Source organism: Erpetoichthys calabaricus, chromosome 4 (assembly GCF_900747795.2).
Source record: "Erpetoichthys calabaricus chromosome 4, fErpCal1.3, whole genome shotgun sequence".
In the NCBI taxonomy this organism is placed as follows: domain Eukaryota; kingdom Metazoa; phylum Chordata; class Cladistia; order Polypteriformes; family Polypteridae; genus Erpetoichthys; species Erpetoichthys calabaricus.
In genome coordinates this window covers 21,807,293-21,824,785 of record NC_041397.2, presented here as the reverse complement: position 1 = coordinate 21,824,785, position 17,493 = coordinate 21,807,293, and the positions used below count along the sequence as shown (strand labels likewise).

General features: G+C 43.7%; 1 protein-coding gene across 1 annotated transcript in view; it reads left to right on the top strand.

Annotated features, from left to right (window-relative positions):
- Nucleotides 1-17,115, top strand: part of mlnr (motilin receptor) — a 60,234-nt gene extending 43,119 nt beyond the window's left edge. The window contains exon 3 of the transcript XR_007934758.1: nt 16,747-17,115. The gene's annotated coding sequence lies outside the window, so the exon portion shown is untranslated. The remainder of the gene's footprint in view (nt 1-16,746) is intronic.
- The last annotated feature ends 378 nt before the right edge of the window (nt 17,116-17,493 follow it).

Below are 17,493 nucleotides of genomic sequence, written 5' to 3'. Positions count from 1 at the left end.
AGTGCTTTGGACTACGAGCACGTTTCCGGAACGAATTATGCTCGCAAACCGAGGTTCCACTGTAGATGGTTAAGTTTGCAGATGATACAAGACTGGGTGGGATGGCAGATAATCTTGAATCAGCAGAATCATCAGAGAGGGACTTGGACAGCATTCAGGCTTGAGCAGATGTGTGGCAATTGAAATTTAATATCAGTAAATGTAAAGTATTACGTGTAGGAAGTAAATGTGTGAGGGTTACACAAATGGAGGTCTGAAAATTCAAAGTACCCCTTATGAGTGGGAGTAATAGTGGACTGATCACTTCACCTTCCAGGCAGTGATCGGAATGTTGGGTTAGATAGCACAATATGTATAATATAAGACAAGTTGGGTATACATAAGTTATATAAGGCACTAGTGAAGGCTGCACCTGGTGTACTCCGTGCAGTTTTGGTCTCCGTATTACAAAAAAGACATAGCAGCACAAGAGAAAGTCCAGAGACAAGTGACTAGGCTAAACAAAGAACTAAGAGGTCTGAACTATGAGGAGAAATTTAAGGGATGAACCTTTTCATTTTAAGTATATGGAGTTTAAAAGGGGACGTGATTAAAGTGTTTTCATAAAAAGGATATGAAAGGACTTAGTACAGTGGATTCCAGCTGTTAATTTAACAAGAACACAGGGACACAGCTAAAATTTGTTAAGGGCAGATTTCACACCAGAGACAGTCAGTCCATTAGGTAACATAGATGGGTGCCCAGTGCACTTTTTATGAGAGTAAAGGGGAGCACTTCAGATGGTGAGGGGCACCGTTTATGTTACTCAACTCTGTATTTTCCATTATGTCTGCACTATAAACAGTGAGGGGTGCTGTTTTTGAAAGTACGCTAAGGACAGTGTGGGTTGTCATTCATGTAGCTGATGGGAGTGCGCACTCCATACGTTTCCATTATGTCTGCACTATGAAACCTGAGGGGTGCTGCTTTGCTAAATCAAAGAGAGTGCACTCCAGACCCCGAGGGGAATGAAATCCTCAAGATCTGATAATACTGTGTGGCAGATGGCCGGGGTCATTACCTGGCTGGGATGCCTAAAAGGACCGGAAGGTGGCAGGAATAGCTTCCGGGCCACGAGGGGACAACCGCCCTGGAGCAGGAGAGGACCACGGGAGAAGAACAAAGAGCTTCTGGCCTGTTGGGACCCGTGGCCACCGCCAGAGGGAGCCTTCAGCCTCATAGGACTTGGAAATAGTTACTTCCGCCACACTCTGCAAAATGGCAGAGGAACTTGCCAGGGACGCCCTGGAGTGCTTCCGGGGCAAAGGGCAGCACTTCCGCCACACCAGGAAGTGCTGCTGGATGGACGTCATTAGGCACCTGGAGCACATCCGGGCAGGGATAAAAGGAGCCGCCTTCCTACAGTCTGGGAGCCAGAGTCGGGAGTGGGAGCAGGATGAAGCTCCCAGGAGGAGAATAGAGGTGGCCAAGGACTGAGACAGAGAGATATTGGGGTGATTATTTCTGTGTGCATTGCGTGTAGTGTTGGGACTGTATTTATTTATGATTAATAAATGTGTGCAATTCATAAAGATGTGGTTTCCGTCTGGTGGTGTCCGGTCAAATCTCACAACTGAAAGTGTGCTACAGCGGGGGCAACATTTATGTAACTCAAGTGACACGTATTCGAGACATCAAAGGGCAACAACACCAAATTCCTGGTCCATGAAGTCTAATAATACTAAAAGCGTGCTCTGGACACTGAGGGGCACTGTTTAGGTAACTAAAGGGTCGCCCACTCCGGACACTGAGGGGGAAGAAGTCCTCAAAATCTTGTTATACTGAGAGCACACTACGAACACCAAGCGGTGTCGTTTATGTAACTCAAGTGGCATATGCTCCAGACACCTAGGGGGACCAACACCAAACCCCCAGTCCATAAAGTATAATAACATTAAAAGCATGCTATGGATACTGAGGGGCACTGTTTTAGTAACTAAAGGGGTGCGCTCTGCAGACACCAAGGAGAGTCTAATAATACTCACAGCACACTATGAACACTGAAGGGCACTGTTTATGTAACACAAGCAGGACATGCTCCAGTCAACAAGGGGGACAAACCCTCTCAAGGTCCGCAAAGTCTAATAGTACTGAAAGTGCACTATGGACACCGAGGTGTGCCATTTATGTAACTAAAAGAAGGCGCACTCAGGGCACCAAGGGTGGGGTGAAGTCGTCTAATGAAGTCTAATGATACTGAAACTATGCTATGGGTACCGAAGGGGAACCATTTTGGTAAGTAAAGGGGCTGGGGCACACTGGGGGCTCCATATGGGCATCACCCACCACTGTTTCACACAAATGTTAGAAAGTTTTTCTTCTGGCAATGCAGCAGCAACCCATGGAATAAATTACCAAGTAGTGGATTGGAAAATAGGAGTTTAGGGAGCTTTAAGTGTTGACTTGATGTGTTTTTGGACAATCGTGATGAATAGGATGCAAAGCTTTTTGGGCCTAGTGGCCAGTTCTCGTTACATTTCTTCTGATGTTCTAGTAAATGCAAATATAAAAAATAGGCTTACTGTGTCAGTGTGGAAGTTAAATAGTTTTAATTAATCATGCTTGGGATGTATTGATCAATTAGGCAATCCGTTGATGAATCCATCATTCTGTAGTTTGGTAATGAAGGAACTGTGATGTGCTTGAGTTTGAGTTGATTCATAAGAGAGGCTGACATTGTACCCTGTAACTGAAGACAATGTGGTCGACCAGACAAATTTTCCTTTCTGTAGTAAATTGGAATTGTATTGTCGATCCAGAGGCTGGGAGACAAGTGAGAAGTTGTTAAGATCTCAAATTACACAAAAAGGCAGCCATCTTCTTTTTCCTATGCCAGTAGGAAGTAAACCTCAGAAAGCATCTTACACATTCACCCCAAACACTACTGGAGAACATGACAAGTGACAGAGCCGTGCTATTCAATCTTTTAGATGCTTTTTTCTACTCATTCTTTACTCAGCTAAATAAAAAAAAAAGACAATGATTAATGTAACTTACACATAAAGCTTTATTTCAACATAAGAATGCACTTATGAAAGAAAGGCTTGTCATTAACAGATCTTCTCAGTGAATGTTTGACAAGGTCCGCACATTGCTGAATGACATAAACACACGAGATGTTCGGCAGCCGGATTGTTATGAAGTCTCAGAGTCCTTTGTCTGTTCACTGTCAAGAGTTTGTTTGTGACACAACTAAAAAAGGTTGAATAAAGTACAGTGAACTTCATTTTTTATGTAGTGCGCTCCCCATTTACAGAGCACAGAGTTGCTGTTGCTTCTTGGATCTAGTGTCCTGGGATCAAATCATACGCCAAAAATGTTGTCTGTGTGGAGTCTGAACTTCCTCCCATCTCTGTGTGTGTGGATTTGCTTCCTCAAATATCCTCAAAAATGCGCAGATCAGATTACCTGGTGTCAGTCTGGGTGCATATGTGTGTTTGTGTGTGTGTGCATGACTGGGCCCTGCACAGGGCTGTCTCCTGCTTTACACACAGCACTGTCAGGATAGGCCCCGGCCCATGTGCACTCTGCCTTGGGTTAAGCAGGTTCAAGAATGAGCGACTGACGTATATTTTCCTAAACTTCACACTCAAACTAATGAGAAGTCAAGAAATGACTAATGCCGCATGTTTTCAGAAAGGCTTGCAAATTTATTGAAAATCAAAAACTGAAATCTCTCACTCCTAAAAGTAGGTGGAGGTGAGAGGACGCTGGCGTTGATTGTTCGCCGCTTCTCCCTCTGACTCTGAGTTTGAGTTTAATGTTTTTACTATTATTTATATTATACTAATATTACTAATTTACTATTTTTCTTTTAGTTTTCATTAGAAAGTTTCGTATTTTTTCTGAAAGCTTTCTTGTACTGTTTTATCGTCTGCCGTGGATTTTACGGATTTCAGTCTGGTTTTCACCCTTGCCGTAGCACCGAAACAGCCCTGGCCAGGGTCACCAATGATCTTCTGATGACGGCAGATACTGGTTCTCCTTCACTACTTATCCTCCTTGACTTGACAGCTGCTTTTGACACAATAGACCATAACATCCTTCTTCACCGCCTGCAATACACTATTGGACTCTCAGGAAATGTTCTAAATTGGTTTACATCATACCTGACTGGCAGAACTGAGCATGTCACCCTTGGCAGCGCAAAGTCCCACACCCACAACGTCACCTGTGGTGTTCCATAGGGCTCTGTGCTGGGCCCTATCCTTTTTACCATCTACATGCTCCCCCTTGGAATTGTCATTAGCAGACATGGTTTATCTTTCCATTGCTATGCCGATGACACTCAGCTTTACCTCAGGACTACTCCCACCTCCTCTACTGCTCCTCTGCCAACATCTACATTGAATACCTGCCTGGAGGAGATAAAGGCATGGGTGAGGCTCAATTTTCTTCAGCTGAATAGATCCAAAACAGAAGCCATCTTAGTTGGCACATCACATCATCTCCGCTCTTCTACCATCACCAGTATTACTTTCTTTGGCTAAAATATTTCTCTTTCTACATCTGTTACTAATTTGGGTGTTAAAATGGACTCCTAAATTACTTTTGACACCCACGTCAAATATCTCTGTAAGTCATCTTTTTACCATCTCAAGAACATCGCCAAACTTACTCACCCTGGCAGATGCAGAGAAGCTCGTCCATGCCTTTGTCTCTTCCAGGCTGGATTACTGTAATGCGCTCCTCATCGGGATTCCTGGCAAGAGTATCCAGAGACTCCAGTATATTCAGAACAGCGCTGCCAGGATCCTGATGAGGGTGCGAAAGTATGATCACATCACCCCCATTCTGAAAACCCTTCACTGGCTCCCTGTTTCATTCAGAATAGAGTACAAGGTCTCCCTTCTTGCCCATCAGTGCATTTATGGACATGCCCCTCTTTATCTACAGGAACTCCTTACCCCCCATAACTCCTTATGTTCCCTCCGCTCTGTACTCACTAACACCCTTCAAGTCCCCAGAACTAAGCTCAGCAGCATGGGTGACCGGGCGTTTTCATCTATGGCACCGAGGCTGTGGAATGCCCTCCCTGATTACCTGAGAGCCCCACAGCCGAGTGAGGCCTTTAAGCGAAACCTAAAAACTCATCTTTTTAGAAAGACATTTTGTTAAAGTATTTTATAGATTCTTCTGTTTTTATTATTCTATTTTTACCCTGTAGCACTTTGGAATTGCTAAAATATAAAGTGCAACATAAATAAAATTTATTATTATTATTATTATTATTCAGACCCTTTGCTATGGCACTCCAAATTGTGGTCCAGTGCATCCTGTTTGTTTAAATTCTCCTTGAGATGTGCTCAGAACTTTATTGGAGCCCATTTGCGGTAAACTGAATTAATTGGACATCACTTAGAAAGGGACACAGCCGTGTATACAAGGTCCCACAATTCACAATGCATGACAGGACAAAGACCAAGCTTTGAAGTCCAGGAACTTCGTGATCAGACTGTGCTGATAGATCAGGGCAATGGGATCTTCTGGGCTACTCAAGGCCAGTCAGAGACTTCTCCTGGAGACACTCCAGCATGTCTTACTGTATACTATGGGTCTTTGTCATGCAGAAAGGTGAACAGTCATCCCAGTCTGAGGTCATGCATGTTCTAGAGCAGGTTTTCTGCAAGGTCCTCCTCTCTGCATTTGACTGCACTCATCCTTATCCCAATTCTGTCCAGTCTCCCTGTCCCTGCTGTGAGAAGCCCTCCTTAGCATGATGCTGCCACCACCATGCTTTACCACAGGGATGGTATTAGGCAGGTGATAAGCACTGCCTGGTCTTCGTCAGACATAGTTTTGTCCAAAGAGTTCAATTTTTGTGTCATCAGACCAGAGAATCTTTTATCCTCAGGCTCTCATTGTCCTTTGAATTGTCATTTGCCTCTTACTTAAAACTGGTTACTTCTAGCCACTCTACCAAGAACATCTGATTAATAGAGTGCTGCTGAGACCATCATCTTTCTGACAGCTTCTCCCATCTCAGCAGAGGACATCTGATGCTCCGTTAAAGTGATCATGGAGTTCTTTGTTGTCTCCATAACTGAAACTCTAGGAAGAGTCCTGGTGCTTCCAAACTTCTTCCATTTCACAATTATTGAGACTACTCTGCTCCTGGGAACACTCATAACTTCAGAAATGGGATAAGGATGAGTGCATTGTCCTTTGCTGAGACTGGAGAAGGGATAAGGATGAGTGCAGTCAAATACAGAGAGGACCTTACAGAAAACCTTCTCCAGAATGTACATGACCTCAGACTGGGATGACGTTTCACCTTTTGGCATGACAATGACCCGTAGTATACAGTAAGACATGCTGGAGTGTCTCTTGGAGAAGTCTCTGACTGTTCTTGAGTAGCCCAGACTTAAACTCCATAGAACATCTGTGGAGAGACCTGCAGATGGCAGTTTACAGAGGCTTCCCATTAAATCTAATGGAACTTGTGTGGATCTGCCAGGAAGAATGGGATAAACTGCCCAAATGTAGGTGTGTAAACCCTGTAGAGGCTTATCCATGAAGAGCAGAAGCTGGTATTGCTGTCAAAGGGGCTTCTACAAAGTACTGAATGAAGGGTCCAAATATTTATATGAATGAGAGATTTCAGTCTTGAATTTTATCAAATTTGCAAACCTGAAAATAAGTATTCCCTTTATCATTATGGGAGGGGGGGGGGGGGGTTTGGCGGCATGGTGGTGCAGTGGTAGCGCTGCTGCCTCACAGTAAGTGGACTTGGGTTTACATCCTGGGGCCTCCCTGTGTGGAGTTTGCATGTTCTCCCTGTGTCTGCATGGGTTTCCTCCAGGTGCTCCAGCTTCCACCCATAGTCCAAAGACTATGGAAACACTAAATTGGCCTGTGTGTGTGTGTGTTCGCCCTGCATTGGACTGTTGCCCTATGAGGGTCCTGCCTTGCACCCTATGCTAGTTGGGATAGGCTCTAGAACCCAACCCCCCAGACGCATGACCCTGATCTGGATTAGGCAAGTTAGAAAATGACATGACTTTGTCATTATAGGTTATTGAGTGTACATTGATGGGCAAAAATGACAACTATATCTATTTAAAATGAAATCTACAACACAATAGAAAGTGAAGTCATCTGAATCTGTCTTACTAAACTACAGTTAATTTATGCACGGCGGATGCACCGAGGCGCATGCGCTCTGCGGCCTTGGCGCCCGCCCCAGAGTCCACAGTCAAACGCAGCGGCTTCCCAAAACGCAGCGGCACCCACCCCAGAGTCAAACGCAGCGGCTTCCCAGAGTCAGTAGGTGGCGCCCAAATAACACAATGTGCTGCGCCGTGGTGCCCGCCCCAGAGTCAAACACAGCGGCTTCCCAAAACGTGGCGGCTTCCCAGAGTCAGTAGGTGGCGCCCAGACAACACAACCTGTACAGTCATGGATACAAACAATCAACGAAGGCATCCACACAAAGAAACCTCTTTAGTTCAAATAGGGTTAGTGAATTAAATGGAAACTTTATCATGCCTACGACCTGTGAACTACACCTGAGGTAAAGCGTGCACGCCAGGTTGTACAGCCGCCCGGACGCGACCGCCCACACCACTGCATATACTCTCCATGATATTTCACCAGGCAGCGGCTTCCCACCGAGGCGCATATTGCACCGTGGCGCACGCCCCAGAGTCAAACGCAGCGGCTTCCCAGAGTCAGTAGGTGGCGCCCAAACAACACAACCTGTTCACTACACTTGCTCTAATCCACTGTGCCAGTAATATAGATCCCAGCAGTCGGTGTCAGCAAAGGCAACAGAATCACGTCTCCACAAAACGAAACCGCTTTAGTACAGATATGCGTATTGAATTCAATGACATTTACCCAGACGCACCCACCCTCCATGATATGTCATCCATCCAGATATCGGACGGAACAGAAACTGATTGCCATTCTTGGATTTCCGATTCGCTAGCGAATCGCGGGCTTACTTGTACTTTCAGAATCCACTGTAGACAAGGAGAAGAAGAAAAGGCCCCAAAACATCAGTAGGGCCAATGTGCAAACAGGCCGGGACACCCCAGATCCTGAAATACTCGGACGGATTTCTATGAGAAGTCTCACATCAGAGAAAACGAAAGATCAATTTGAAGGCTTTGCGATAATGCGTATGAAAAAGTACAATTTGCAAAAAGCCGCAAGCCTTCTAGTATCTGTCAAGATGAATTGTAAAACTGATTCAATCTTAAAATCAAACAAGTGGAGGAACAATTCCACACACATGCCACAGCACCGCAAACATCCAGCGGTGTCAGTGATTCATCTTGCATTCTGTGCAGCTCAAGCACACATTTTTCAAAGACAGATTGCAGTCATTTTTATCTGACATTTTTTATCTGAGCCAACTTAGTATTTCAGTGATATTTAAAAGTCATAGAAAGCAGAAATTAAGATTCAAAATTCTTATTTAGTCATGTTTACACAAAAATCATAAAATTTACCTTTACAGCTGTTTCCAAAACCAGAAAAAAAAAAAAAAAAAAAAAACACACACACAAAGGTTAATGTCATGATGTGTAGTCTTAACAAGAGTAGATGTGAGGCCTTAGAAAACAAGCTAACTGACCTGTCAAGCCCCAAATACTACCCTGCTGGCTTCGGCCAAAGTAGGCCCTAAAATGGGGAGCTGGCAGAACAACTCCAAATATACGCAAGTCTCTCTCTGTATACGAGACAAAAAAATAACCGGATTGGTAAAAAAAAAATATTTATTGATGAATCACAGCATTCTAAACATTGTCACCTTCTATGTACTCCCGCTCCCGATCTCTACACCGCTCCATGTGTATCTTCCATTGATTGAAACAGTGCTGGAAGTCTTCTTGATTGAGGCTCTTCAACAGGCTTTCCATTTCTGTCTTCACTTCATCCATTGAACCATCCTTTCAGGTCACTTTTGATTTTCAGGAACAAGTAAAAATCACAGGAAGCTAAATCGGGCGAATAGGGAGGATGATCAAGGACAGGAATGTTTCTGTCAGTCAAAAACTGCTTTACGGAAAAAAGAGAGAAAATTCGCAACAAATTTGATGTTGATTCGCTGTTCGATTTCTTCATTCAATGTTATCGCGGCAACTTGTGTAGCGATTGTTGTGCAAATACGGACTGGGCCATTCACAGGATATACCTAGCCTGTTGGCGGTTTTGAGAGGGTGTGTAGGAGAGGATATAGCTCTATGATTCACATCCGGCTGACCTCCAGATGGTTTTTCAGGAAAGCCCCAAGCCCAGTCCGGTTATTTTTGTGTCTCACCTCGTATATAAAATGCTACGGTCTGTCTGTCTGTCACGTGATAACTTGTGAATTTCTAGGGCCAGATCCTTAATTTTGGTGTTGATCGAAAAACTTATTGTTATATTTCAACTGGGGTTTGTGGTATAGGGGTCCGCGGCTCAGAAAAAGGTGGCCGATTTTTAAAAAATAAATAATGGAATGGCTGGCTCGATCTCCGTGGGTGTGCGTGTTCGTGCAGCTGCAGGAAGTTGGTGAGGTAATTGAGGAGTGACACACCTGCACGTGAGGCTGCGGTCTGTCTCAGTTGCTTCATTGGCTTTCTGCAGTTTGCGATCAAAGCACTGCACCGACAGAAGCAGATAAAAAGGGAGCTGGTACAGTAAGAAGGGGGCAGCAGAGAATCCGAAAGAGAAGTCGAAAGGAGGTAAATTAGCCTGGCCAGCGAGAGAAAGACAAGCGAGAGACAGAGGCTAAATGGAGAGAAGACAGAGACAACAACAACAACAACATTTCTTTCTATAGCACATTTTCAAAAAAATGATGCAGCTCAAAGTGCTTTACAAGATGAAGTAATAAAAAAGAAAAAATATAAAATAAGATTAAGCAATACTAAGTAACAAAGAATAAAGTAAGGTCTGATAACCAGTACGAAAGAAAAAAAAAAAACTCCAGAAGGCTGTAGAAAAAAAAAATCTGCAGGGGTTCAGAGGCCATGAGACCTCCTCAGCCCCCACTGGACATTCTACCTGAATGACCTCAATCAGTCCTCATGGTTTTCAGGCTTCACATGGAAGAAGCAGATGATGATGATGATCATGTGGACATCTGGCCTTCAATCCGCCAATGTAGGGACTGCACGGTGCTTTGATCAGTAATCCGTAAAAAGAACAACAGAGAAAATAGGCCTTAGTGGAGCCATGAAAAAAAAAGATAATTAAATGCATATACAGAATATCAGGGTTACACTAAAATGAAGCTATAAGAAAGCCATGTTAAAATAATGGCTTTTCAGCAGTTTTTTTAAAGTGTTGGCAAATTTCTATTGGTAAGCTGTTCCAGATTTTAGGTGCATAGCAGCAGAAGACCGCCTCACCACTTCTTTTAAGTTTGGCTCTTGGAATTATAAGCAGACCCTCATTTGAAGATCTAAGGTTACGATTTGGAGTGTAAGACATTCTGAAATATAGGATGGAGCAGATTATTTATCCATCCATACATCCATCCATCCTCTTCCGCTTATCCGAGGTTGGGTCGCGGGGGCAGCAGCTTGAGCAGAGATGCCCAGACTTCCCTCTCCCCGGCCACTTCTTCTAGCTCTTCCGGGAGAATCCCGAGGCGTTCCCAGGCCAGCCGGGAGACATAGTCCCTCCAGCGTGTCCTGGGTCTTCCCCGGGGCCTCCTCCCGGTTGGACGTGCCCGGAACACCTCACCAGGGAGGCGTCCAGGAGGCATCCTGATCAGATGCCCGAGCCACCTCATCTGACTCCTCTCGATGCGGAGGAGCAGCGGCTCTACTCTGAGCCCCTCCCAGATGACTGAGCTTCTCACCCTATCTTTAAGGGAAAGCCCAGACACCCTGCGGAGGAAACTCATTTCAGCCGCTTGTATTCGCGATCTCGTTCTTTCGGTCACTACCCATAGCTCATGACCATAGGTGAGGGTAGGAACATAGATCGACCGGTAAATTGAGAGCTTTGCCTTATGGCTCAGCTCCTTTTTCACCACGACAGACCAATGCAGCGCCCGCATTACTGTGGATGCCGCACCGATCCGCCTGTCGATCTCGCGCTCCTTCTTCCCTCACTTGTGAACAAGACCCCGAGATACCTGAACTCCTCCACTTGAGGAAGGATCTCGCTACCAACCCTGAGAGGGCACTCCACCCTTTTCCGGCTGAAGACCATGGTCTTGGATTTGGAGGTGCTGATTCCCATCCCAGCCGCTTCACACTCAGCTGCGAACCGATCCAGAAAGAGCTGAAGATCACGGCCTGATGAAGCAAACAGGACAACATCATCTGCAAAAAGCAGTGACCCAATCCTGAGTCCACCAAACCGGACCCCCTCAACGCCCTGGTTGCGCCTAGAAATTCTGTCCATAAAAGTTATGAACAGAATTGGTGACAAAGGGCAGCCCTGGCGGAGTCCAACTCTCACTGGAAACGGGTTCGACTTACTGCCGGCAATGCGGACCAAGCTCTGGCACCGATCATACAGGGACCAAACAGCCCTTATCAGGGGGGCCGGTACCCCGTACTCTCGGAGTACCCCCCACAGGATTCCCTGAGGGACACGGTCGAACGCCTTTTCCAAGTCCACAAAACACATGTAGACTGGTTGGGCGAACTCCCATGCAATTTTCCCATTTAAGGCTTTGTAAACTATTAGCAGTATTTTAAAGTCAATTCTAAATGACACAGGTAACCAGTGTAGTGACATCAAAACAGGAGAGATGTGCTCGGATTTTCTTGTCCTAGTTAAGATTCTGGCAGCTCCATTCTGCACTTGTTGTAATCAATTGATGTCTTTCTTAGGAAGTCCTGACAGGAGTGCGTTACAATAATCTAGTTGACTATTCACAAAAATGTGAATTCATTTTTCAGCATCTTGAAAATTTATAAGGGATCTAATTTTTTGCTATATTCCTTAAGTGAAAAAATGCTGTCCTTGTGATTTGATTAATATGTGAGACGTGAAGAGAGAGAGTGAGTGCCTGTCCTGCAGGGAACAAGAGGCAGGTGGTCGGGAGTGAGCTTCATGGCTGCAGCAGCCTGAAGATAAAGAAAGGGCGCTCCTACTGAGTGATTGCAGGGGAGTAGGAGCGGCCTGATTGACGGAGGGTCAAGTGTGAGCAGCGGGAGGGGTGTGTGTGGCTTGACAGGTAGCCCCACCAACGCCGATGGAAGGGCAGCAGGGAATGGAGCCAGGATATGAAGATTGAATGCATCTGTCAGTCGGCATCTTTCCCCTCCTGCGAGGTCCGAACAGGATAAATGGGAGAAGGCGGCAGGTTTAATTGGCAGGCTCAAAGTTTTGTGGATTGTCTCTGGTTTTAAACTTTGATTTTAATGGATTATTTATTTGTTTTTAGCCTTCTGTTTCATTTTGATTTTACAGATTATTTATTTATTGAACATTTTGAACACTGCACTTCTTGAATGTTGTTCTGTTTTGTGATATTTTAATAAAAGCACTAGAGCACTTAAACACCTACCCCTTGCTATATGTGTGTTGTGTCCTCATCCACTGGTTCATCCTCGTGTACATTATTGGCGGTAGAGGGTTCAAGAGGCTCTCGGGATGCAACTGGTAGCATGGAGCCAACCGGCACTGCCACAAGGTTTAAATCCTTGTTTTATTTATGTTAATGTTTCTTTTGCTTGCTATATGGTTTGTGTTCCATGCCTTGGTGATGTTCCATGTGTTTTGTGGGTGGGCCTGCAAGAAGCTGGGCCACCTGCCAATCACTGCCAGAAACATCCCTCTGCCATATAAATCTGGATCTCCCATAATTATTGGCAGTTCATTATGAATGCGCTCTGGAAGTTTGGTAAATTCTGTGCATTCTTGACTTATTGGGATTTTGAACTTCATGTTCTGTGCAAGAGTGGCATTTGGGGGTGACTGCCTCAGGTCCCACGCCTAAGGGGGCCCCGCTTTTGAGTTCTGGGTGTCCTGTTTGAGTGGATTTGTCAAGTTATATTCTCTAGTATATACAGTTAGGTCCATAAATATTTGGAGAGAGACAACTTTTTTCTAATTTTGGTTCTGTACATTACCACAATGAATTTTAAATGAAACAACTCAGATGCAGTTGAAGTGCAGACTTTCAGTTTTAATTCAGTGGGGTGAACAAAACGATTGCATAAAAATGTGAGGCAACTAAAGCATTTTTTAACACAATCCCTTCATTTCAGGGGCTCAAAAGTAATTGGACAATTGACTCAAAGGCTATTTCATGGGCAGGTGTGGGCAAGTCCATCGTTATGTCATTATCAATTAAGAAGATAAAAGGCCTGGAGTTGATTTGAGGTGTGGTGCTTGCATGTGGAAGATTTTGCTGTGAACAGACAACATGCAGTCAAAGGAGCTCTCCATGCAGGTGAAAGAAGCCATCCTTAAGCTGCGAAAACAGAAAAAACCCATCCGAGAAATTGCTACGATATTACGAGTGGCAAAATCTACAGTTTGGTACATCCTGAGAAGGAAAGCAAGCACTGGTGAACTCAGCAACGCAAAAAGACCTGGACGTCCACGGAAGACAACAGTGGTGGATGATCGCAGAATCATTTCCATGGTGAAGAGAAACCCCTTCACAACAGCCAACCAAGTGAACAACACTCTCCAGGGGGTAAGCGTATCGATATCCAAGTCTACCATAAAGAGAAGACTGCATGAATGTAAATACAGAGGGTGCACTGCAAGGTGCAAGCCACTCATAAGCCTCAAGAATAGAAAGGCTAGATTGGACTTTGCTAAAGAACATCTAAAAAAGCCAACACAGTTCTGGAAACACATTCTTTGGACAGATGAAACCAAGATCAACCTCTACCAGAATGATGGCAAGAAAAAAGTATGGAGAAGGTGTGGAACAGCTCATTGACCAAAGCATACCACATCATCTGCAAAACACGGTGGAGGCAGTGTGATGGCTTGGGCGTGCATGGCTGCCAGTGGCACTGGGACACTAGCGTTTATTGATGATGTGACACAGGACAGAAGCAGCCGAATGAATTCTGAGGTGTTCAGAGACATACTGTCTGCTCAAATCCAGCTAAATGCAGTCAAATTGATTGGGCGGCGTTTCATGATACAGATGGACAATGACCCAAAACATACAGCCAAAGCAACCCAGGAGTTTATTAAAGCATAGAAGTGCAAAATTCTTGAATGTCCAAGTCAGTCACCTGATCTTAACCCAATTGAGCAGGCATTTCACTTGTTGAAGACTAAACTTCAGACAGAAAGTCTAATCCCTTCCTAAAATACGTGTAGCCCATTAGTCGCTGGGTTGGCTTCTGTTTTAACTTGATGGCTTGTCACTTATGACTCGTTCGTGTCCATCATTTATTAGTCGAGTCTTTGGTTCAGTTTTGCTACAGTAGGCCTAGTTGAAATAGTGCGGGAAGTGTCTGGTAGTGGAACGCACAGCAACGTTTTATTACTGGTTTAGTTGTATCGCTGTCGACGCCATGAGTGGAAGAGATCATGGTGCACTTTTTTAATAGGTTATATCGTTATATTTTAATAAAGTCCATGTGATATCTTGCAAAAATTTAGCGGAATACTGTAATGAAAAAATTTGGTGTATGTTAACATTATTTTTATTAAATTCGCACACAAGTTTATGCAGTCCACACATAACGGTAACAGCGTTTGTCATAACTGGCCCCATGTGGTGTTGGTCAGCCCTAGGCCCCGCACACCCCTAAGGCCGCCTCTGGCTCTGTGTTGGACTACATTTCTGGATTACAGTATTGTGTGGCAACTCCAGTTTGCCTTTGTGCTCATCAGAGCTTCTGTGTAATTGTGAACTGTATTACTTTGTGAAGAACTAATCTTTATTTCATTAATATTCTACAAGGCCCTTTTTGTGTCTAGCTGGGGATTTTGACAGTGTTGTCCTCCTCCTAGTGGGCATTATTGGAAATGTTTTGGTACTCCTTGTTCACGACACTTATGACCTGATACATACTAGTATTTCAAAAAAATGAAGGTGGCGGAAAACTGGAGACACTGACCTGCACTCATGGTGTTCTTACAGCAAAGTGATGGGCAAAGTGACATGGCAGAAAGAAAAAGAAGACCATTTACATCTGCTGATCATGAAGCAAATTGCAGAGGTTGACGAAAAGACAAAGAACTGCGTGCATCAAGTGCAGGATACACAAACACAGAGAAAGGCATGCAACTGAGGGTTCATGTGTTTCTTACAACAAATTATTTAAGAAGGTGCCATGGCAGAAAAAAAAGAAGATCAGTGATTTCTGTTGAGTGTGAAGCAAACTGTGGAAGATGATTACATAATATGAAGAAGAATGACAGCTGTAGCATCTGGTGACTGTCAAGTAAATGCAGTGATGCAACCTGCTGGAGCTAGAACCTTGATCTTGGTCTTACTTGAAAACCCATGAGCTGATATGTCCTGGAAGGTGAAAGCATTTGAGTTCACACCAAATTCAGAAAAGCGATCAACAAAGTGACATGGCAGAAAGAAACTGCTGAGTGTCTTACTGGTGGGGAGAAAAGTTAACTGAAATAAAAGCTCAGGTTTGCAAGGATCATCTATTAATAATCTCTAAGAATGACAAATAACAACAATAATACACATAAGCAAACATACATAACAGTTAAAAGTCATGAATCCATGATGTGATAATGGGTTAACATTTATATTGTTCTGCTTCTCAGTCTGTACGTGAGGCTGGATAGTAGTGAATGCTGAAGACAAATCCAGAAATTGTGCAGCAGAGCATCTTCTACACTTTTGTTGGCACAGCAAGCAAATTGGTGGTCATCTTGACAGGACATTGGCTCTAGCTCAGTGCAAGAATACCCTGGATAAGCATCTTAGGAAGATGGTTGGATGGATGATAGATGAACTAAGCCTCTGTCATTCAAATGTTTTTTCACCAAATGTTCAAACCATTTCATTGGAATAGAATGGAGCACCACTGGCTTATGGTCATTCAGTCTTCTTGGCCTTGAAACATTGGGAACTGGGATAATGATGTTTCCACAGCTCAGGTTCAGTGTAAAGAGTTGCTTGAATTAGAACTTCAGGAGCCCACCTGATATGCCTCCTGGCCCAACTGCTTCAAAGATTTCCCTACGTTAGTTACGCTGACCCCTATTGCAGAAAAATGTCTGGTAATTTTACAGAGCTCCTCCCTTAGTTGTACATTTTGGATGCTGAAATCATTGATTTCTAATCTTGTAAAATGGTTGTTGAGTTCATCAGTTAAGAGCTTGTGGTCTTTTCTATTGAGAATGTCACACGTTTTTTAGAATACAGTCTTCTGATATTTTTCAGACCCTTCCAGGTCTGCTTTTTGATTGATATCATTAAGCCACCTCTTAATTTTTCCTTGTACAATACTTTACTTTGTTTAATTGATCTGTTAACCCTTTGTTTCTTCTACCTCAATTTCCTAATTTTACTGAAAATCATATCCTTGATGATCCATGGCTTCCTATTCCAGGAAACTTTGACAGTTCTTGTCTTAACGATGATCGTAGATTTGCAGAAATACCTTCTAATTAAAAGCGATGTTTGTGTGTGTCCAGACCATGAAAGTGTATGTACAGTATATGAAATTGGTGGGTGTGTGAATCCTTGTCATAGTTTGCACTACCATCTATTGATGGAACCTCCAGAAGCAAATAGAAAACACATTTAGGTAAGGATGTAAGTTCCCTGGAAGTCTCAGAACCTGTTCTTCTCTTTTTTTTTGTCAGGAACAAGCCATATGTATATCACTCAGGTCATGACTCTTGAGGTCCAACAGAAGAACCTGAATTACAATCACAAGTCCAAGAAGAACTGCTCCTGCTGGTTACAGCTCTCTGAAGAGGCACACAATGGCACACACACTCAAAGAGGATCCTCGGTTTTGTAGTGAGCCACCATAGGTGCAAAAACTCAATCCTGAGAGGCCATTCTGGTCAACTGGGCAAAGACAGCCAGATCTGAAACTGAACCTGCAACAGTGTACCTCTTGAGACCTTAATCTTTGCTGGCTATAACTAAAATGATAATTAAAATTACTTCATTAAGGCTGGAATTTATAAAAAAAAATGTTCCTGTGTGTTCTCGGGATTTACTGAATGCTTCCTGGAAGTTCCTGACTCCTTTCTTAGTCGAGCATTTTATATATATATACAGTGCATCTGGAAAGTATTCACAGCGCATCACTTTTTCCACATTTTCTTATGTTACAGCCTTATTCCAAAATGGATTCAATTCATTATTTTCCTCAGAATTCTACACACAACACCCCATAATGACAACATGAAAAAAGTCTACTTGAGATTTTTGCAAATTTATTAAAAATAAAAAAACTGAGAAAGCACATGTACATAAGTATTCACAGCCTTTGACCTCAGGTGCATCCTGTTTCCCCTGATCATCCTTGAGATGTTTCTGCAGCTTCATTGGAGTCCACCTGTGGTAAATTCAATTGATTGGACATGATTTGGAAAGGC